At 37.7% G+C, this 22,338-nt stretch overlaps 1 protein-coding gene across 10 annotated transcripts in view; it reads left to right on the top strand.

Moving 5' to 3' along the window:
• The window catches only part of FRYL (FRY like transcription coactivator), a 176,843-nt gene that overhangs the window by 12,950 nt on the left and 141,555 nt on the right, over positions 1-22,338 (top strand). For all 10 annotated transcript variants that reach the window (XM_066995839.1, XM_066995845.1, XM_066995846.1 and 7 more), the window contains exon 2: positions 3,995-4,202. The gene's annotated coding sequence lies outside the window, so the exon portion shown is untranslated. The remainder of the gene's footprint in view (positions 1-3,994; positions 4,203-22,338) is intronic.

Raw genomic sequence — 22,338 nt, 5'->3', positions numbered from 1 at the left:
ACATCTCATTTCCAAATCACCTGTATAGAAGCTGAACCTACCTCAACATCTTGCCTCTCATCTGTGCATTTTCCAGTTGCAGTACCTGTGTTTAATGAAACTTTAAAAAGAGGTTTCTCTCCTCTTTATGCCATCCACATGCCCACATGGTTAGTTGAACAGCAGTCACCCAGCCTCGGTGATTGTGTGGATCACGGAGTGGAAAAAGGGCTGTGTTTCAGGGAGGAGCTTGTTGCTGTCAGGAAAGCATAGTGCCTGACCTGATCTTAAATGTGTGTGACGGGTGACTGTAAGCTGAGATGCCACCGTGTTCCTAACGGGGTTTACTGACTCTCAGTTCATGTGACCATTTTCTGGTTTGTCATTGAATATTACGTACTTGATAAACGGTTAATGTACCTAAAACCTTTACAACAAGCAAAAGAACCAAACAGTTACTAAAAATCTTTGGTTAAGACAAAGCATGCCATGCTTCAGTAACGAAGGGCAGATTAGGATATCAGCAATCTAGGAAGCTTCGTTCCTCTGTCTTGTTCTTTTAAAGTCCAGTCTCATGGGGGTGATTAGCTTAGAAATCCAGAAACTGTTGTTCCTGGGGATGCACTCAGGCTCTTGCAATACTTCTGGGACAGCCACAAGCAGCACTGATTGGGAAGGGAAAGTACATGAGCCACAGTGGAGCTGGATGTGCTATTGCTAAAGATGAGGTTGGTGGAATGGAGGAACTGGGCAGCCCTTAAAAGTCTTCCCAGCATGCTGGTAGCATGTAGTGGAAGAGTTGCGTAGCTGGTCTGTAGCAGGCAAGTCTTGTATATGGTGGATACGTTGTGTAATGAATCTGGTCTCTCTAATAAATCTGATGTGTTTCTCCATTGCATGGACTGTTAGTGCATCTGCCATGACTTTAGGGGCTTTGGACAGAGCCAGAGGACCGGACATCCAGAGGTGGTGTGGTGATGTGTTAGTGCTTGGGATATATCAAGTGCCGTGAAACACCAAATATACAGGCCAGCCACGTGCTTAAGCAACCGTAGGCCATTCTGTGTTTGCCCACAAACTGGTTTATTAACAACTTATTTGTCAGCATTGCTTAAATGATGCCTTAAAAGCTAATATAATTAATCTTTACCTTTTCCTAACTTTCCAAAACCTAGCACATAGTGTATGGAAGCATGCACAGGGTCTATAGCATGGAAAATGCTACTTCTAGCAGTTGATTAAAACCCTTAGCATCTTTCTTCTGGAGCATTATTCCATCAGATCTTTTGGGCAAGTAGCTATAAAAAAGCTGTACATTGGTGTGTTACGCATAGCTTCTTAGATACAGATGTTGGCACTCTGCAATATTATTAATCCCCATCTCTGTTCTGTGAAGTTATTGGAAGTAGTCTTCTGGATTACCTCCCTAAACTTAATGGCAAAAAGTGTACTATAGAGGAGAATCTAATTGCTGCTCAAAAGACAAAGCTGAGTTTTTCTTGCATAGTAGCCAGCACTGTAGCAGCAGCTATTCTGTGAATAGAATACATCAATAATTGAGATGAAAAACTTATGTATGTGTGCATACATGTACGTATATATGTAAAGAGAACTTCTCTTACATATGGTGTTACTTGGACAAGTGTGAGGTTGGTTGGATTTTTAGCTTTTTATCTGTTTTCCAATTCAGGATGTTAAGAGTTGTGATTTTTTTGGTATGAGAATTTAAGCATCCTTTGAACTTTGTTTAAAACCTTATGGTAGCTAACTTAATATAATCTGAACTTCATGGAGTTTTGTGTTGCTCTGCTTCTTAACTTTTTATAAATGTCTCTCTTAGGCAGTGAACCTCAAATAGTGAAACCTTCCCGTGTGTGGTACCTTTGACTTCCAAATCTGATAAAGTATAGTTAAAATGTAACTTTAAGTTGTAAGCTGCAGTTATGAAATGAAGTCCAGTGAACTTCTTCCTTCCAGTGAATTGCTGTAGTTACTGTAAGCTTCGCTCACGCCCGTTGGAGACTTTCAGCCTCACTGCTGCCTTTCTGATACCTTTTTTCCTTAGTCAGACTTAATCTGATTAAGTTGCTCCTGTAGGAAACCTTAGGTTGTATGGATACACCATAGTTGTATTTGAAGATCTGGATGGCAGCTGCAATTTGAAGTTTATTATTGCTCAGTGTGTCCAACTGAACAACTTGAGACAACTTTGAGTGCTTTTCATGTGCCTCTCACCCTCTAAGCTTTTTCCAAATATTCTGCCAATGAATCAAATTTCATAATCTTGTCCTAATGCTCTGACTGTCAAGTTAGTCTTCAGTTTAATTTCATTTCTTCCATTAAGCAGCTGGGCTGTTGGCTAGTCTAAAGTGTGTGTGTAGGTACTGAATCTGGAGTGGGGATTAATGAAGATGATTGAGAATTACAGACTACTTGTGTTTTCTCCAGACACAGTGAGAAGAAACAAAGAATGGATTATGTACCTGTGAATGTACATTTTATTTGAAAAATGAGTTAAAATGCTAGCATAAGCTGTGGTGGATTTCTGCTTGGATATGCTTTAAATTTTATCAGGAGTAATATGTTGTGTTTCCACTTTCTTCAAGCACTTTGCACAGTTGGTGTAAATAAGGAGGAGTTAAAGGACAGCTGACCACTCATTTCCAAATGAGTGGATGCAAGGCTTTGCATGAGTTGATTTCAACTACTTTTTTCTAAACCAGGGAGGAGGAGGAGAAAGAAGAGAGGAAGAGTGAACTGTGTAATTAGTGGAGAGAGAATGAAAGGCCATACACTTCTGCTGTATGGAGAACAATGTTCTCTTGTCCTAATAGTTTAAAGAGGGAAAAGTGATGCTGATTTTATGCACTGTACTATCAAATGCACAAACAGTTGACGCTCGTAAAGAGCTGCAATTTAGCAGGTAAAGAATTTTATTTGTCTGTAAGCACTGGCTAAAAACTTGACTGGATTTTGCAAAGAATTGCATAGAATGTTCCCAATTTCAAGTGCGCATCAGTTAGTTTACTTTCAGTTTGCAAAAGCTTACCTAGTTTTCCAGCTTGTCTCTAAGTCTCACTTTTAAACTTTCTTTTACAACTTAAACTCTGCAAGTATGTGGCTTTTTACCTTTAGGTTGCGTTTATGTGAGTCTCTCATCTTTTTGGAAGCACTAATTAAGAGGTAGAACAAACTGTATATAAAAATAATGATGATTGAATGGCTAATACATTTCTAAAGGAAACTAGTACATTCTTGTTGCATCAGAGCACAGATAAAGTTGTGTTGGGTGTACAGGTCTTTGAATCTACCTGCAAATTTTAAGGCTATAACTTTAAATCTTTAAAAATTTTTTTCATATGAACTAGATGATCAGGAGTTGTGGATTGCTGCTGCACGTTGAGACTTGAGTTGTTAAAAGCAGTTAAGGTGCTTGATCTGCCTCCATGGTAAAATGCTTTTGTTCTCGTATACCACCAAACTACAGCAAATGCAAACTCGGCAGCTTAGGCAAGCTGCGACAAGTGTGCACGTTGCATACAAACTTCTGTTGTAAAAGAATCTCCAGAAGTTCTCAAGGCTTTGTTGAGGAGGCACAGTTGAAGTACTGTTTTGTTTCTTTTTCTGACCACATCCCTGTGCTAACCAAGAAGAAGAAAGAATTGGGAAAGAAACAAAAGGTTGTGTATGAAAACATTGATTTCTGTTTGGGAGAGGGTGTATATATATGATTTAAATTAGGGACATACCTTATTACTGTAGCTAAAGCTTGTAGATAAAAAGTACATTTTATCTATGGAAGTATACATAAACAGTGCGGCAAGTTGAATTTTGTGTCAATTCCCCCCCATGGAAAAGGGGGAAAAATAATTAAAAATCATTAACCTTTGAGCTGAATAGCAATTCTGAAGAAATATCTAGATTTTTGTTTGACTTAATAAAAAAAATATAGCATTTTTGGAAATTGTTGACATCTCCATTAAGTGTCTAATATTTGTGTTTTTTTCCTTTTCAGTGTTTTATACTTCATTTGTCTGTGCTGTGTTTGGAGATTTTTTTCCGGTATTTGGCTGCACACCAGCTGACTCGTAGCTGTTTACATCTTTGTCTACTCTGACATCTCTACGCACACATTGGAATCAAGGGGAAAATGTCTTGATGGATCCATCCTGAGTGTGATATGCTAGCGGTTCACATCGTTGGTTAGCAATGGCTTTTAAGTGGTAAGACCTTTTACAGAATTCTGCCATGAAACATGTTTTTATGTCCATGGTTTTTCTTTCCTTTTTGCTTAGGTCTTTGTCTATATTGTACACACATCCAACTTTGAACTGCTGCTTCAGATGTTAGTTAACTGGATGGCAATGTGTTTGTGCTGTGTTACATAAGAATACTTGCTCTGATGTGGTATGGTATTGCATCTGATCATGGACAAAAGCGAATGTCTAGGGAAGAAGATAAGAACAGGGCAAACAGCCTTCCAACTTCCATTCTGCAGTTCAGGGATTTCCTAAGCCAGATGTAATTCCTGTACTTCTAGTAATCCTCTAATTGTACATTTAGTAATTCCCTCGGGTATTTCTGTATGTTCAGTAATTCTCTCTCAAGTTGTCTTTCATGTATTTGTGTGATCAGTGGAAATCTGACTTCTTGATGCTAATAGAATCTTCCCTTAGGATGTGTGGGCAGGTGTCTGAGCTCTGTCCTCTTGTGGATAAAGCCAGGTAGTGCAGCAAATTAGCAAAGGCAATCACAATTTCTTGTATGGATGCTCTTTTCTTTACTGCTCTTTATATAAGTATTTTATATGTTGTAAGTTGATCTGTAATGATGTCAAGCACAGGGCAACTGCTGTGGATAAAGCACTTCTGTGTTGAAGTGGATGCAGATAGATCTAACTAATCTAACACCTGAATCGTCCTTAGGGAAGCAGCAAGCAGTACCTCACATGATTTTCTATATTTGACTGATAAAACTGGTAGACTATACTTCCTTCTGGTCTTTTGAGAACAGAAGGCATATTGGCATGACAGAAGGAAAATACTGAAATGCAATTATTTCTGCAGTATTTGCTCTGTGGACTTATGTATTTAGTACACTAAATATTCTACAATGTTTTTAATGTGGCTCTCACTTGCCTTTGGTGTATTGTCCAATGTATTATTTGCAGGAGAAGTAAACAATAAAATAGAATTTGAGTATATTTTAAGTTCTACATTGGAACATCTCCAGTGTATCATATTGCTGTTTGCCTTTGTTACTGCCTTTCATACCTGGATGTGCAACATACTGACATGCTTGACTTTCTTTTGTTAGAATTTTATACTGTAATGATTCTTTTCTGATATGTGCTCTTTCCTCTAGAGAGATAGCAAATATGTTGCTACAGAAGTCTTCTTTGAACATCCTTACCTTTCTGTTGCTCGGGGAGACAAGTATGTTTTTTTAGCTTTAGAATGGGAAATCCAGAGTAGTTTTTTTAAATGAAACAGAAAAAGTGATGTAGAAGGCTTGAGGACATCAGTATTAATTTCACTCTAAGTAATTCTCTGAAGGGTGTTTATCATGCTTTGGGCAACTCCAATTTTACCTTACTTTTAAAGATTTTAATGTGTATATTATGTATAGGTGTCTGTATGTTTACTTAAAAAATATGCTCCAGTGTCATTTGAACATCTGTTCTCGCTCTGCCCTGTTACAGGTGCATTTCTGCTGAACAGTGTTGTAGCACATGCTTGCTTACAATGACAAATGAGTCATAGAATGCTTAACACTCGACACTGTATGTTGTTCAAATAATGTGGAACATACGAGACACATCTGCAAGAAAAGATGAGAATGCTAACAAGGACACAGAAGAGCTACTTAGCCTGTAGAATGGGAAAGCTGTGCAGAGGACTGGGGGGTGGGGAGAGGTTAGTGGTTGAAATTGTGTTGTAGGATTTATCTTCTCCAAAATTCAAAAAGTCTGAGTTGTACTTTTTTTGACAGCACCCAAAATACATAAAATTCCTTTTTCAACCTTCTGTAAAGATTTTTCTTTTTGAACCAAATTCCATCATGGAGAACAGTTTTGTGTTTATTATGATTTTTTCTAAATTAAATCAAGAACAAATATATGGTTATAATAAAATCTTATGTAATCTACTTGTGTATTGAACATAATATAGGACACTATCAGTGGTGTTGCTTAACACATGAAATGAAATACATTTGGCTTGCAAAAGGGCTTGAATTACTGGAGATTTCTTTCAGAAGACTGCATTGCTGAAAAGTAGTGGAGAAAAACTTTTGTGTCAGCTGACTTTGATCTTGGTTAACTCGGCACTCCTACAGCTCTGAAATTATTTACAGCTATCTGTGCACAGGCATCTTAATCTTATTTTTAGTATGTTTTGGTCAGACAACTATTTTATTGGTTATAGAGATGCTGCTCTTCTCCATGAACAGCCAGCAACTGTTTCCTTGAAAAGAATTGTCTTGGCCAGATCTTTAAAGAGAAACAGCATGATGCAGAAGCAACTTGTGCGGTAATAAGAACCATGTTACACTTCAAATCTATGGTAATGTACATCTGTAGAAAGGAAAGGACAGAGGTCTTTAGGGAACTGGAAAATGCCTGTCCCTTGACTAGTAGGTAATGAAAACATACTATATGTCTTTATATGAACCAAGTAGTTCACTTCAAAGTCGGGGAGATGGTGATAGGCGTTTTTCAGAGTTTTGGGCAAAGCACAAGCTGTGCAGCTATTCTCATCTCTCATATGCAGTTACAGAGCTTTCCTGTGGAAACGTTAGTTCTTGGTTGTGCTGCTGCGCAGCAGGGTTTAAAACATCCTGCCTTTCTTCGCCCAGAGGCAATGGGCACTGCTTCAGGAAGTCTTCAGGAAGTCTTGTCTCTGCTCTCCTTAACTCTTCCTTAGTAAGTGCTTCAAAAACAAACAAAAATTCCCAAACCTCCCCAAAACCAGTGCCTGATCCGTTAACTTGAGACACACCTTAAGGATTCAGGCTAAAATGCACAGCAGATCTAAAGGCATCACAGCTTTGTGAGAGAATATGCTTAATTTTAACCACCTTTGTCTGGCTCTTCTGCATGAATTCATGAAAGATACTGCTGGTTTGGACAAAATTACAATCTTGACACCCCTTTCTGTTTCCATTTGTACATAGTCGGCTGGCTTGAAAGAATCTTACTATATAAGCTTACCGGTGCATGCTAATGTATATTACATGTTGACCGGTCTTTAGAGATTTTTTTCTTCCTGTTTCTTACAGCAGATTAATTTGAAAATAATAGATATTTTTGAATGTTCATTATTTTAAAAAACGGAAAGCAGCAAAGTTTGTTTAGCAGTATCTTCCTTAAGGAAGAAGTAATTCCAGCCTCAAACTTCTTTGAAAAAGAATCCTCCTGTCTTTCACTATGACACTTGAATTATTATTTAGAAAGCCACAGGTGTGAAAAGGAAGCAGACACTCTTCAGTCTCTCCAAATGAATGGAACATCAGTTTTTCTTTAACTAGAGGAAACTACCATTCCCAGGTGATCACGCTCAGCTATGTTTTTAAATTTCAATATTTCTTTCTACTCTTCAAAAGATTTTTCCCATATTGCTTCTTATAGGAACACTCCTAATCTCTCCTTCAGATTGGTATAATAGAGTAATTCTCTTTCAAATCTAAATATTTATTAATTTTCCCCCTAAATTCTTTCACAATACCTGTTAGTCTCTCATATGATTCCTCTGGTATTAGAAATCAGAATAATCCTGTTGAATCTGATGTGTGTTAGTTAAATGTGTACTAACACTATTTTGTTTAAATCTCTATTTTTCAGAGTTTTCTTTCATGGTGTGCCCAGCTGTTTCTATACATGTCTTAATTTGTGGTCTATGTAAAGAACTAACATTTCAAGGTGTTCTTCAGGCTTTTCTGTTGCCACCAGGGCCCTGTCAAAATGTCTGAGCAGCTGAGCCTGAGTGAAGAAGCAATGAAGGCACTTGCCTTCGTTGCTGTCATTTAAGGAAGGTCTGTCCACCCAGCTTCTGAAGCAGCACAATTGGTGCGCCATACTGTGTTTTTTTACGACCTTGCTTGCTGTTGTGCAGTTTTCTAAAGTTCACTGCAACTGTAGGACTGGTTTTTATTTATTCATTTTTTTGTCTCAAGCAAACCTGCCTGGGTGTGTATAAATGGATAAATGTTCCATATAGGATAAAAATGGATTTTCTTTCTCTTGGGTGGCTCAGCAATTTGTTTTTGTTTTTAGCTTCCTTCATCTTCCCACGCGCTTTTTCTAGTGACTTTGATATACTGAGAATTATTTATTCTAGCAGTGCATTTAGCAAGTATGCTGTCTTATTTGCTAGTAAACCAAAATTGCTGTTTTTGAAATATTTTATTTTTCTCTTTGCTTACTAGAAATGTTTTTGGGCCTTAACTTAGTACCCAACTCGTAGCTGGGTCTCTGTTTCATTTCAAGGATATTCTGACATTCCAAATAGCCTGAAAAAATGAGATTTCAGCCAGTATCTTATACTGGAAGTTTGTATTTCCTCACCTGTGCTCAAACTCTGAAACCAAAAACTTTATCAAACAAATCTAACTTTACATTTTTATATTTACATTTTTATAGATTCTAGAAGTGAAAGAGAATAAATGTAAACTTATTGTTTTTTTCCCTTTAGAAATGAATAGTCCCTCAAATTACTTTAGTTCTACCAAATCAGAATAAATACAGCATTCAGAAATAGATGTTTTATGTTAAATATGAATGACACTTTACAGATAATTATGATTAGTTATTAGGTGAGTACATAACTATTGTAGTTAATAACTACTACTTATATGTACAGATATTTATATACTAAACTGCAATATTGGGTTTCTTACAGACCCATATAGAGCTCCACTGGGAGCTTTTGATGCTGCATCTGGTGGTCTGATTTTATTGTTCTTTTTCTTAAGACAGGAGACAATGGAATACTTTTTAAAAAAAACAGTTGGACAAACAACTTTTTCAATGGAAAAAATCTACAAGCATTTAATTACAGAACATATTTATTACAAACATTACAGATCTGAAAAATTGTTACTTTTATTATTATACAATTTGTATAAAATATTTGCTCTGAATTAATAGCTGGTGTTCCTTTCATGTATTACGATAGTAAATCATGCTCATATGTACTAACTGATAAGTACCTTAATTATTTTACTCTACCACTGTCTTGAATTTAATACAATCATTATGCCTGTAACAGATAAGGAGTGAGTTTCTTCCTTTAAGACAGGTGGCAATCTTTCTATAAGCCATAAAATGTTGGAGACTTCAGTCCAGAGTACCTATTACAACTCTATTTACTGTAAGAACTGATAGACTAGGCTGTTTACTATTTAAACCAAATTACATAGTTCTGGCAGCAGCATTTGTTCTTTCTGGTTAGCGTCAGATTACTAAGTGGAAATGCACTCAAGTTGTCGAGTGGAAAGAAGGGCAATGACATCTATATTTTATATAAGAACTTGGAGTGCTGTTGCTTTACACTGGAGGAAGTGTTTTATTTTGAATTTAAAGAGGAAAACTGCTATTCCAAAATCCAAGCTTATGATGAATTTGCACTGGAAAAATCTAACAGTTTAGAGATTATTATTTCTGGCTTTCAGATGGAAGAGATAAAAAGGGAGAAGTTTAAAAGTGACTGTCCCTACATACTTGTGAGCAAACATTAAATATCTAATACTTTTGAGATTCTAAGAAAATAGTACATTAGTTTTAATTGCACACATCTAACTTGAAAAGGTTACAGTCACACAGATGGCATGTCTTTGTGTAAGAAATAATGATCAGTGATTTAATTTAGCTACTTATTGCTGAACAAAGGTAACTTAAGAACATTGTTTTTTTTCTATTTCTAGTTTTAATGTTAACCAATGCATCTTGATCTATAGTTCTACATATGTCTGGTATTGTTGTCTACTTATTAGAAAGATTATGCTAGGAAATTTTATGTACGAGGACTATATATTATATGAGGTTTTAAAAAACACTGGTCTTAGCTAGAGTAAATGTGATACAAGAAAAAAGTACATTTTTCTTGGCTCTTCACTAATTACACAAACTTTAAAAACAAACTGGGCTTTTGAGGACTTTGTTTCATTGAATTACGCCTTATTTTCTGGTCTGGTATTTCTCATGCAATTCCCTTTTCTGAATCTTCCTAAAAGTAATTTTTCTAATTTCAATTCATTTGTTTAGAATTAATCTAATACATCTTTTTTTCCCATTTGATTGTAATTCCTTCTTCCTTTACCGACAATCTGTTTCAGAGATTACTTTTGAACCAAAGAACAATAAGTGGCCTGCTTCTGTTGCATCTGAACCAGGTGATTCACAGACAGTATCTTACACAGGAGTTTAATTTGTGGAAAAAAAATAGGTGTTTAGATTTCTCTAGTAGATGAACTTCCAAAGTGTGACTTGTCATTCTTGTCTGGGATGGAGAGTTTGGCTTGCTTATTTTAATAGCTAATAAATATTCTGAGTAAATATTTGTTTGCTGTTGGTGGCTGTCCTGTGTATTGTTTTTGTCTTAGAACAATGTTTTTTCATGGGCAAAGTAATGCAACCATCAGTCAATTCATTAAAGACGGATAAAACACAAGCTAGGGAAAAAAATTAGAGATGAATGTCTATGTAACCATTTCATGAAAAGAACGATGTAAATACCAACCTGAATTACTTTACTTCTCCGAATAATAACTTAATTACCTTTTTGAAGTGTGGAAATATGATAGTCACACTCTTATATATTGTGTGTAAGAGTTGCAATGGGAGGGAATGCTTTCAGGTAGATTTTGCTTTTTCATTATCATACTAAGATGCTGCTCACTACTTGTGGAAGGAAGTGGGGCAGTTGGAGGCTGTGTGCTGTTAACAATTTAGAGATTCTTGAATAACCTTGGGCTTTAATTCTGCTTGTATGGTAACAGTACTTTCAGTGGACAAAACACCTTTCTGTGTTTAAGATTTTTAGTTTCCCTGAGTAAAATGAGAATAAATGAGGCTATATATTGCCCCCAAAAGATATGAATGGCAAACTTGCAGGTGGCTTTCGGTGTATCTAGCATCCTGAATACAGCTCTAGCATTTGCTGGAAATATTTTGTCAGCACAGTGTTGACAATTCTCTGCACAGAGAACATTGCTTTATCAGCATGAGATTGATTTCTACAGGTGAGACTTGACTGAGAGCATTATACCTGATATAATACCTTAATATATATATATTAAAGTGTGTGTATATACCTTATACACCTTAATACTGTTAATAAAGCATTTCTTAACAGATGGTATACTGTAATCTGTAACTACAATTATCAGCATAACAAATCTAGCTCTATAAATATGAAACTGGGGACAAACCTGAAAAGAATTAATGGCTTACAAATGGAGAGAGTCAAAGATTACAGTTTTGGCTGTCAAATGTAATACTGAAACCGTCTTACATTAGGTATCTAAGAAACAAAATAAATATTTAACTGAAAACAAATCTTCATAAACCAAATAATAAAAGTAAGCTCCTTCACTGGGAACAGTCTTCATACATTTAATTACTTAGAATGGCAGGTTTCTGATTGAAAGTACTTGGACTGCTATGCAAGTAATGTTGGCTTAGTTATAAAAGTATTTGGAGATAATACGAACTTTCAATTAAGTTCTGTGCTTCACAGAAATTACATTGCTTGAGCGAGATGGTTCTTTAAGAATTACCGATGTACAAATCTAAAGCGTCTTTTTATGTGAAGAACTGATATTGAATAGTTCAGAGGAGATTGGTGAGAATTATCAGAGGTCTAGAAAATATAAAAGATTAAAAAAATCTAAGAGAAAACAGATATGAAGTCCATTTTCAAACAAATGGAAGACTGCTGAATTGAAGTGTCACTGGTTATTGATGGCAATGCTCAATAGGGCAGTGAAGTATGAGCTAAAACTGAAGTTAAGGACATATATTGGATACGCTTACAGTAATGAAACATAAAATCGATAGGCTGGAAAAATTGCAGACCCTTCCATGCTGCTGGCAAAAATCTGTGAAACCTATAGGTGTGAGTCACAGAGTATGAGTTGGGGCTGGGTGTATAGAATGATGAATTGAGGAGCATCTTGAAATCTTTTTAATTCATATTCTGTAACTAGATGTCCTTTCCTGCTGGTACTTACTCTGATTGTTTAGCACAAGTGAATAGCAATATAGATAATGTGTCATGTGATTGTAATGACTGAATGTCAATTATTTCGAATTTTATAAAGCCTTCAAACAGTTGTGTCCTGAATATCAATGTAGTTTCCAGCCTTCTGTTAATTGTAATTTTTTCATGAGATTTTCAACTTCCCCCCGCAATTAGTGTCCTGTTCTAAATGATACTGGCGGATCTGTGTGTCTCTGGGGAGACTATTACGTGGGTGCTTGTGCTGACATGCAATCTCCTCCTACTTACAGTAGAAGTACTCACAGATTTCTTTTGTGAAAGAGAAGAATCAGGCTGGTTCTCTTTTACGAATTCTTCTGGGTTGCCATGATGTAATTACTGCCTTCTCCACTAAGCTGCTAAAATTTAGTGGGGTGATATCACAACATGTCTTGTCTCTCTTCAGTTCTAATTTTTGGCTGTATGTAGGCACATCTGTAGAGTTTTGAAAGTTGGACTGTAAATTATTTGTGATCTGAAAGTGTTATCAGTAGCTTACTTTGGAGAGGTTAATATAATCTTAAAAGTATTGCATGATTTATTTTAGAAGAACAGATCATATGCAGCATATCATGAAGAGTTACAAAAATAATTTGTAGTACCACTATCTGCAGATTCTGCTCTAGCCTATATTTAGGCTTCTTGTATAGGAAGTGATTTCATTTTTCAAGCTGATTTGTATCAAAAATAAGCTTTTTTTTACACCTCTGTAGTAAGTTACAGTAAGCGTATGGTATGAATGACATAAAGCAGACTGTAACTATATATATTCCTAGTTCACAGAATCATAGAACTTCTGGGGTTGGAAGGGACACTAAAGAACATCCAGTTCCAACCCCACTGCCATGGGCAGGCACACCTTCCCGCTATATCTGGTTGGCCAAGGCCCCATCCAGCCTGGCCTTGACCCGTGCCAGGGAAGGGGCATCCACAGCTTCTCTGGGCAACCTGTGCCGGTGCCTCACCACACTCTGAGTGAAGAATTTCCTCCTAATCTCTGATCTATGTTGATTCTCTTTTAGTTTAAAGTACCCCACCTTGTCCTGTCATTGCTCAAGCAAAAAGTTGCTCTCCATCTTTTTTATAAAGCCTCCTAGAAGTATTGAAAGGCTGCAGTAAGGTCTCCCTGGAGCCTTCTCTGCTTCAGGCAGAACAGCCCCAGCTCTCAACACTTCTACCCAGGAGAGGTGCTCCAGGTCAACACTTCGTGGATCAGAGGGCTTCTGATCAACGTAGTTTATGTATTTCATATAAATGCATATAAAATTACTTTTTCAAAGATCTAAAGTTACACAAGAAGCAGTTTTATATGGGAGGGAAAACCACAGAAGTGCAGCTATTGAGCTTTCTGATTTACCTCTAATTCATTACACCCAGTATTAAAAGTGGCTTTTTTATTCTGTATGTTACAGGCTTGCCTGTTCTTGGAAAGTTAAACATGTATATGCACATGCTGTATGTATCATTAGGTGAAGGGTCTGTTGTTCATTAGACTACTGGCACACAAGTATTTGTGTTTCTGAGCAGTGTATGGGGACAACCTTTAATTACCAGTAGCAGTTGCCTTATGTTCTTCGAACAAGACCTTTTCTAAGACTGCCCCTGTTGAGATTGTCTGAAGTATTCAACTGCAGCAAACATGGTCGTTCTTTAAACTAGAGAATTTTGCATCATCAAAATTAGGCATATCCTTCTCTGTTGCACTTCCATTCAGCTCTCATTTGCAAATTACTGGCTGAAGTGTTGCACTTTTACCTGTTTGGTACCTAATCAATATGCAAGTCCTCAACATGGCACCAATTCTGAAAAGCGTGTTAACAAATAATGGATGGTGGGTGCTGGAATGGCCAAGAGTAAAAATGAAGGCAGAAGGAACCGGGCCTTACTTAAATCTAACGCTGTAGACCTATGTATCAAGACAACTTGTAGACTTTGCAAGGCAAACCTATTTCAAGGAGGTTTTCTCTCTTCTGTATATGTGTGTTTCTGGTTTCCAAGTACAATATATCTGCCTTCTCAAAAAAACTGTCTACAGGCAAGATGTTTCTAGTGAACATAGCTGCCACAGTTTGTGAGACAGCGGTGGAGAAAGGTCTATGGAACAAGCTCGCTGTCAAAACGTGGAACAAACTGCGGAAGAAATCTGGATCTACTTCTGTCTCTGGCGTTACTTGTTCATATAGGATCCATTAAGCAAGCTTAACTTTAAAATAACACAAATATTTGACTGTAAGGAAGTAAATGGAATGATATAAATACTTATATCATGCAATTACCTTGTTTGTTTTTTACCCCATTTGAATGTTACTAGCCTGGTCTGTATAGCAGAGCACAGAAGACATACACTAAAACCAGTAAAGCCTTCATCCAGTCAGTCTGTGTGAATGGGTATTTTGAAGTGCAGATAAACTTTCTGTGGCCATGTTTCCCATTTTGCAAGGGAAGCACTAAAATAAGTTGGAGTAGGTGAGCACTATGTATGTATACCAGTACAGAACTAAGTATTTAATCTAGATGTCCAGAGGATTTCCATTGGTATTAGGAACAGATTGCCCTGTCTAATGTGAACTCAGCATGCTCATTTAATTAATGCAAGCTATGGTGTAGAGTCACAATGGAAAAGGATAATTTCCACAGGTTAGCAACATTTTAAACGTAACTTCCTTGTATAAAATATTAAGAAGTAAACTAAGATTAGGTCAGACTTGGTAAGGAAAGCAAGTGGTGCTGTATGCACTTCTGGAATTAACTTCTGGAATTACAGTGAAGATTATTTTTGAACAGTAAACCACAGATTATTTTCTTAGTTGTTAGACTTCTATCCTTTGGGCATAATTGTAAAGGTTGGCCATTCTTTAAGCATGTGTTTTAATGCAATGCTAGAGAAAATCCTAATGGAAGCAGCAATGACAGCTGTGAATATAGCAGTATTTGTCTGAGAAATGTATGTTGCACCATTTTTTAGCCTTATATAAGGCTAAAAACGTATTTGTATGCTCGTTCTCTGCTCTCTTATTGTCTGTGTTCTGGCTTCTCTGTAGACAAACCAATATGAAAGACTGGTAACTCTCTTCCATGTATATTTTTATTAAGCATGTAAAAAGCTTTGGGTAAAGGTTTTCAGGTGTTTTGTAGCACACCAATTTCATAGTAGTTTTGCCACTATTCTGAGTAAGATTGTTCCTTCTCAAAGCCTTTGTTATTAAATGCTGTTTTTTTAATGACCTTTGCTTAGAAATATCAACATTCTGCTTGTCATCGTTCATTTTGTTTGTTTTATGTGGGAAAAGATCTGGCCACTTCCATTGTCATGTCCATTGTCATGTAATGGTTTGACGTCTTCTGTTGCCGACTGAAATGGTGTTCCTACTTGCGTCTGAATGGGTATGATTCATTGTAGGTACTGCTCTGTGATTTGCTTTGAAAATGTAAGTTCTTACGTGAAGAAAATCTGCCAGTGGAAGAAATTCATAGGTTTGGAAGATCTTGTGTGATATGTCAGAAGTCAGAACAAGCAAGTGGTTAGTGACAGGAAAGCCAGATCATTTTCTGACTGAGGATTATAAAAGCAGTGGAATAAACAAATACCTTCAACTTCTCAGGAACTCCTAATGTGTTCAGGAAAGCATTGTATTCTTGCATGCAATTTCAAGATAAGAACAGCTATTACCTAATACACAGATGTTAAAAATTTCGGGGCTTTTTTATTGAACAGGATAATGTTGCATTCAGTCAGTGAACATAAACGTTGTGCTTTATGTTCAGCTTCTGATTGATTTACTTTGTCAAATATTTTATTTCCACTTGTGGTTGTGTTCTTCTAATGCTAAATTAAAGCCAAGCTCTTAAAACAAAAAACAACAGCAAAACACAACCCCCAGAAATCCCCAACCTTCAAAAGAAAAAGCCACAAGTCGCTCAAAGCCCAACCTCCCATACAGAGCAAGTACTGCTTAAGTCAATGAGAAGAAATGAAAGTCAATGAAAAAAAAAATATTGAAAGGTGACATGTTTCTTTCTTCAGTCTCTCAGAAACCTGAAAGCTAGATGTTCTTTCAGAAAAGAATGGGGACAACTGAAACTGTTTGCATGTCCACACTTAAACAATCAAATTGTTGAAAAATGAAATGGCTTAGATTTAAACTATTTTTATGTAAAAATATAGCTGCAATAAATTTACTCTGATAACAGATTGCTTACTGCAAAACTTATACATTGATTTGTCCCTGCTTATTCTGGTCCTTAGCATTTTTGCTGCCGAGTTCCATTAATTGAACTGGACTGAGGAAATCATTAATGCTAAGAAGCTTGGGAACTAACTTTAAAATGATGCTTCAAATTTTATGAAGGACAACATCTTTTTTAAATTTTGATTTTTAAAGGAATTAACATTGCATGTGTCAGGTTTTGCAAGTAGTTAGTCCAAACTGCCAGAAAGTGAGATGACTCCACAGTATCACAAATAAACCATTTTTCCCTTATGTTTTCCTTTATGCATACATTTTTCTAGGTTATGTTCTAGGTTGTCTATCTGTTTTCTGTACCTATAGGCAAAAAAAGGGGCTGTTAAGTTATAGTTCTAAAACAAAAAGATGACTTCTCATTTTAAAAGAATAATATACATCATATATAGAGAAAGAAATAGGGTTTGTCCTCCCTGCTCCTGTGGTCTTCTGTGCAAAATTATGACAACGTCCTGTCAATTGGCTGACAAGCATAAATTAGGTATCTGGTAACTCTCGTGAATTTAGTTCAGTTAGTTTAAAGTTTAATTTACAGGCTGGACTGCAGGTTTGATTTCAAGCCCTACTGTTTTATTCTGCTTTCAGTTATATATCTTTGATCTTCATTGCAGGGGGAGAGAGGGGACAAGAGCAGATTGTTTTCCTTGAGAGGAGACAAATTGTTGCAAATCAAGCTTCTATTCTGAGATTGAAGGAGGAAAAACTTCCTGTACTTTTCTGTACTGAAGTGCTGTAGTAGCTGCTCTATTTCTGTAGAAGATTCACTCCCACTTGAAGCAGTGATGTTCAGTTTGAATTGGCAAGTTGAAGAAAACAACGTGCACCACATAAACCACATAAGGATCGTTACTAATAACATGCCCAATATGGGACCAAGGGTGTGTAGCTGAAACCATTCAGCTGAATAAGGGATGATAATATTTCTTGGAGACCTGCAGGCTGAGGTGGGACACTGCATACACTAGGACAATTCACTTCTTGAAAAGGCGGAACTTGGACCATCTCTGTGCTACAGGGTCTTTGCTGTTCCAAAACTGTTTTGACACAACCTCTGGTATTACTGCTCCAGCAGGAGGTGTTGTTCTACTTTTTTTTTGGGGGGGCGGGGGTTGTGTTCTACCAAGATACTTAGGTTGCTGAGGAGCTGGGATAGCATAAGGGCTCTTTGCCACCAGGAGATGCTCCAACCCCATCTCTGTGCTACTAGAGCAAAGTCTCTTAAGGGGAGATTCTATTTCAATGCCAGAATGTTTGCCGTGCACGATGTCAGCTTGCTGGCACAGAAACCCCTCCAGTTATCTCCCCTGCTATGCCGGTTGTACTGTTCAACCATTTTGCACTATAGTTATGGCTAAGAGTTTTGGCAGCCATGTTACTGCCATGCCACCAAGCCCACCCAGGCTTGATTTCTGCTGAAAGCTGAGCATGCTGTGAAGCCAGCAAGCAGTGGAAGGAGGCCAGCAGCTGGTCCCCCACAAACCTCACACACCTGTGGACCTAAAGCTAGTCTGCTGCTGAGGCTGGCAGGGGTAGGACGGAGCAGTGCTGTCCTGCTTTTTCAGGCAAGGCTTTTTCAGAGAAGCAGGCCTATTTTCCCATCAGGAAAATCAGCAGGAGCTGCTGTGTTGTGTCATGCCAATGTGAGCTGATTCCAAGTTTAGTCTCATTCCCATCAAGAAACTTTTTTTTTCTTCCCCCCTAATATAAGTCCCCTACTGCTGCTTATGACTACATAAGAAAATAGTGCTGCTCCCTGAACCTAAATAGTCTTCATCTAATGTACTAACAACACTGATCTACCTCCAGATTTGGTAATTTGTGTTGCACTTCATTCTGCAGCAAAGGCCAGAGTCTTGTTATGCCCTGTCTGTGCAGTAATCCTGTTGAGGCAGAAGGGCATCACCTCTTTTTTTCCTTCCTGCCAAAAGCTAAGGACCTTTCCTGTCAGTTTGTGTGTCAGATATAATGGAAATCTTTTGTCTTCCCTGTGACAGCAGGTGGGGCTGGGATGGGTTTGCTGTAGCTGGGTAGGAAAACTTTAGAAGCACTACATTGCAAAATGAAAGGTCTGTAGAGCATATTTGCTAGTGAAGATGCTCATCAAATGAACAGCAGTGTGTTTATGGTAGGCTCTAAGACATCTAGGCTGTCTTCTAAAATTGTACTTTCTAGTATGTTTTCTACTTCATAGCTGTCTCAAGTTTAAGTTATTTTTTACTATAGTTATTGCTAATTCTAGAAATTTTCTCAACATGTGCACTCAAGACACTTACTAGTAGTCTACTGCTATATCGATCTTTCTTTCATTGATTGTGTTCTGTTTTTTCAGTGTTTCTTATTAGGACATTCCCACATCAGCAGGTTAACCTGCTTCAACAGAAGCCCTGGATCCCTGATATGTCGCCCTGCTGCATCCCACACACCCTGTCAGACATTTTTACCACTTGTCTTGTGAAAGGTCTAATCCAAATGGACAGTGCTCTGAGCAGTGTTGGTTTTGCTGTAATCACTCATTACTTCTTTAAGTCCAGTATTTTTGCATGTTTCATGATCTGTTCTTATTCCTTTCTAATGCAAAATTGTGCTGATATGAATTCCTGTTAGTAAGGGCTGTGAAGCTCAGATGTTACCTTCTCCCTTGTTATACCACGAGTTACGAAATTGCCAGAGGTCAAGCTTGAATGACCTCACCAGACCTATTGATGCAAGACCACAGTCTTTTTGAATGCAATACATGCAGACAGACATCAAAGGACTTGCAGTACTGCAAATAATAATTCTATAGAAGCGTGAGTATCCTGTTGTTTTTATGGAATTAGAGGTTCCAGAATAAGATTTTAAAATTACCAAGTAAGGCTTTTTTGCCCTTTTCTGTTTAAAGATAAATTTGGTTATGACAATTATAAGAATTATCATATGTCTTCCCTGACAGTTCAGTGAGTTGTCTGCAAAGTTTGTAGCTTGGATTGTATAAAAAACACAGTTGTATAGAGCAGTGTTTAAGGAAGTTGACAAGAGCACGTGAGAATGGGAGAGAGGAGTGCATGTGGACTAACATAGCCAGAAACTTAACGTTTCTCTTTGTTTTGTTATTTATAAAAGGCTACTTTCATAGAACGTAATGAAATACCAAGGTCCTGGAGTTAACCACTGTCCACATGTAGCCATGTATGCATTGCTCTAACTGTTTTCCATAGAAATCTCAACTGGCTGCTCATGGCTTGGATGGGTGCATGCTTTGCTGGGTAAAAAAACTGTCTGGGTGGCCAGGCCCGAAGAGTTGTGGTGAATGGAGTTAAATCCTGTTGGAGGTTGGTCACAAGTGGCGTCCCCCAGGGCTCAGTACTGTGATCAGTTCTCTTCAATATCTTCATTGATGATCTGAATGAGGGGATCAAGTGCACCCTCAGTATGTTTGCAGATGACACCAGGTTGGTTCTGAGTGTGATCTGCTTGAGGGTAGGAAGGCTCTGCAGAGGGATCTGGGTAGGCTGGACCCCTGGGCCAAGGCCAACTGTATGAGGTTCAACAAGGCCAGGCCCCGGGTCCTGCACTTGGGGCACAACAACCCTATGCAATGCTACAGGCTGGGGGAAGGGTGGCTGGAAAGCTGCCCAGCGGAAAGGGACCTGGGGGGGGTATTGGTTGATAGCTGGCTGAATAGGAGCCAGCAGTGTGCTCAGGTGGCCAAGAAGGCCAACGGCATCCTGGTTTGTGTCGGAGATAGCAGGACCCGAAAGGTGATCGTTCCTTTGTACTTGGCTCTGGTGAGGCCTCACCTCGAATACTACCCTCATTTCTGGGCCCCTCACTACAAGAAGGACATTGAGGTGCTGGAGTGTGTTCAAAGAAAGACAATGAAGCTGGTGAAGGTTCTGGAGAACAAGTCTTGAGGCTGAGGGCACTGGGGTTCTTTAGTCTAGAGAAAAGGAGGCTCAGGGGCGGCCTTATCGCTCTCTACAACTACCTCAAAGGAGGTTGTAGCAGGGTGAGGGTTGCTCTCTTCTCCCAAGCACCAACTGATAGAACAAGAGGAAATGGCATTAGGTTGTGCCAGGGGAGGTTTAGGGTGGGTGTAAGGAAAAATTTCTTCACTGAAAGGGTTGTGAGGCACTGGAACAGGCTGCCCCGGGGAAGTGGCTGAGTCACTGTCCCTGCTATTCAAAAGACGTGTAGATGTGGTGTGTAGGGATGTGGTTTAGTGGTAGACTTAGCAGTGCTAGGTTAATGGTTGGACTTTACCTTAGATGTCTCTTCCAACCTAAATGATTCTGCGATTCTTAAAAGTTACACAAAAACTATCCTGAAGAAAAAGCCTCAAGCTTTTGGATACGTGTTACATAATCTTATTAGTTTATCAAGTTAAATCTTGAAATATGAGATAGTATGTGTGGCTGGTGATTCTTATTTGTTTGTGTTTAAATCCTGTTACTTAGAAGGCTGTTCTGTTTGCTGGAGGTGAAATGTAATTTCGACCTTTAGTTTTACTTATGGCCAATTCATGAATGTCACACTGCATGTAGAAACATGTAAAACTGTGCATTTAACAGAAGTGATGCACTAAGCTCTTTCTGTCCCACACCGTGTCCACATGTGTGATAAACCCTGCAAAGTGTAGCTGGGAGCACTTTGGTTTCTAGTTTGAACTTTTCCGAGGGCGTTTAGGTTAGGTACTGCCCTTTCCTTTCTAAGCTGTAATTTGGCAGGTGAATGGCTGGAGGAAGCATTCTCAGTCTGATGAAAGCATCTGAATTTGTCTTTTTTGTAAATGCCAGAAACTGCAAATTAGGTTTGTGGCAAGACTTCAAGAGTTTAAAAAAAAATAAAAAATCTACAGGAAACAATGCTATTATGAATAAAATGATTGCTTAAGTTTTTAATGACTCAGTCTTTTGTAATCAGGAATTATCTTTGTGATATCTTATTACTTTTTCTGAAAACATAAAACACTTCTGAAAATATATTCTTTGTAACACTTTGTGTTATTTTTTCTACTACCATGAATGAAATTATTATAAGGACAATTCTTTGCTTAATCTACAGATCTTTCACTGCAGGAAATTATATTCTAGCAATGTATCTTTTATGATAAGGTCAGGCCTTGTAGATTTCTATATTCAGTTACAAGGGAAATTTAGACTAACTTGAATATTTGGGGATTTTAATGCAGATTTGAATGCTAAAGATAGCACCCATTTTAATTCTGCAACTGAATTTGGTAAGTGTCTTAGGTGGCAATTTCAATGAACTTGTACCAGATTTCTCAAGTTGTGATATTAACTAGGTTTAACACGTAGTGTGATAGTATAGTTGGTCAGTAAAGGATTGACAGCTTAATCCAGTTGAGTAGTCCCTCGTGAGCATCAAACTACTGGAACTCTGACCTGAAACAGATTACTCTATCTACATTTAATAAATTTCAAAATATTTTTGTTTCCTTTTAAAAAGAGCTAGATACAGTGGTGAATTTGAGATTAAATAGTTTCTTTTAAGGAATATATAGTAGTGTGGTGTACTTTACGCTTAAGTTGGGTAACTGTGTTGAATGCATTCAAAAACATCTTTGGACACTGAGCTGCTTTCACAAAACTACGAGAAGTGTTCAGGCTACCACCGATACTCACTCAGAATGAGTATCTGCAGATTTTGTCTGAGTGATGGCTACAATCTTCAGTGAAAACGAGGTGGGAATATTATTTAGTAGTGTGTTTGGATCTCTAAGTCTGGTAAATAAAATAATACGTCCAATCATACATATTCCCAAATGTAGAAAGCGTTACGGTATGCTTTTCGGTACACTTTTCTATACTTCATTCCCCTGAGTTTTCTGCTCTAAATGCAAGGCATCTTTCATAATG

This window comes from Anser cygnoides, chromosome 4 (genome assembly GCF_040182565.1).
Source record: "Anser cygnoides isolate HZ-2024a breed goose chromosome 4, Taihu_goose_T2T_genome, whole genome shotgun sequence".
NCBI classification, from domain to species: Eukaryota; Metazoa; Chordata; class Aves; order Anseriformes; family Anatidae; genus Anser; species Anser cygnoides.
Note: the sequence above shows the minus strand (reverse complement) of the source record. Positions and strands in the feature narration are given on the sequence as shown.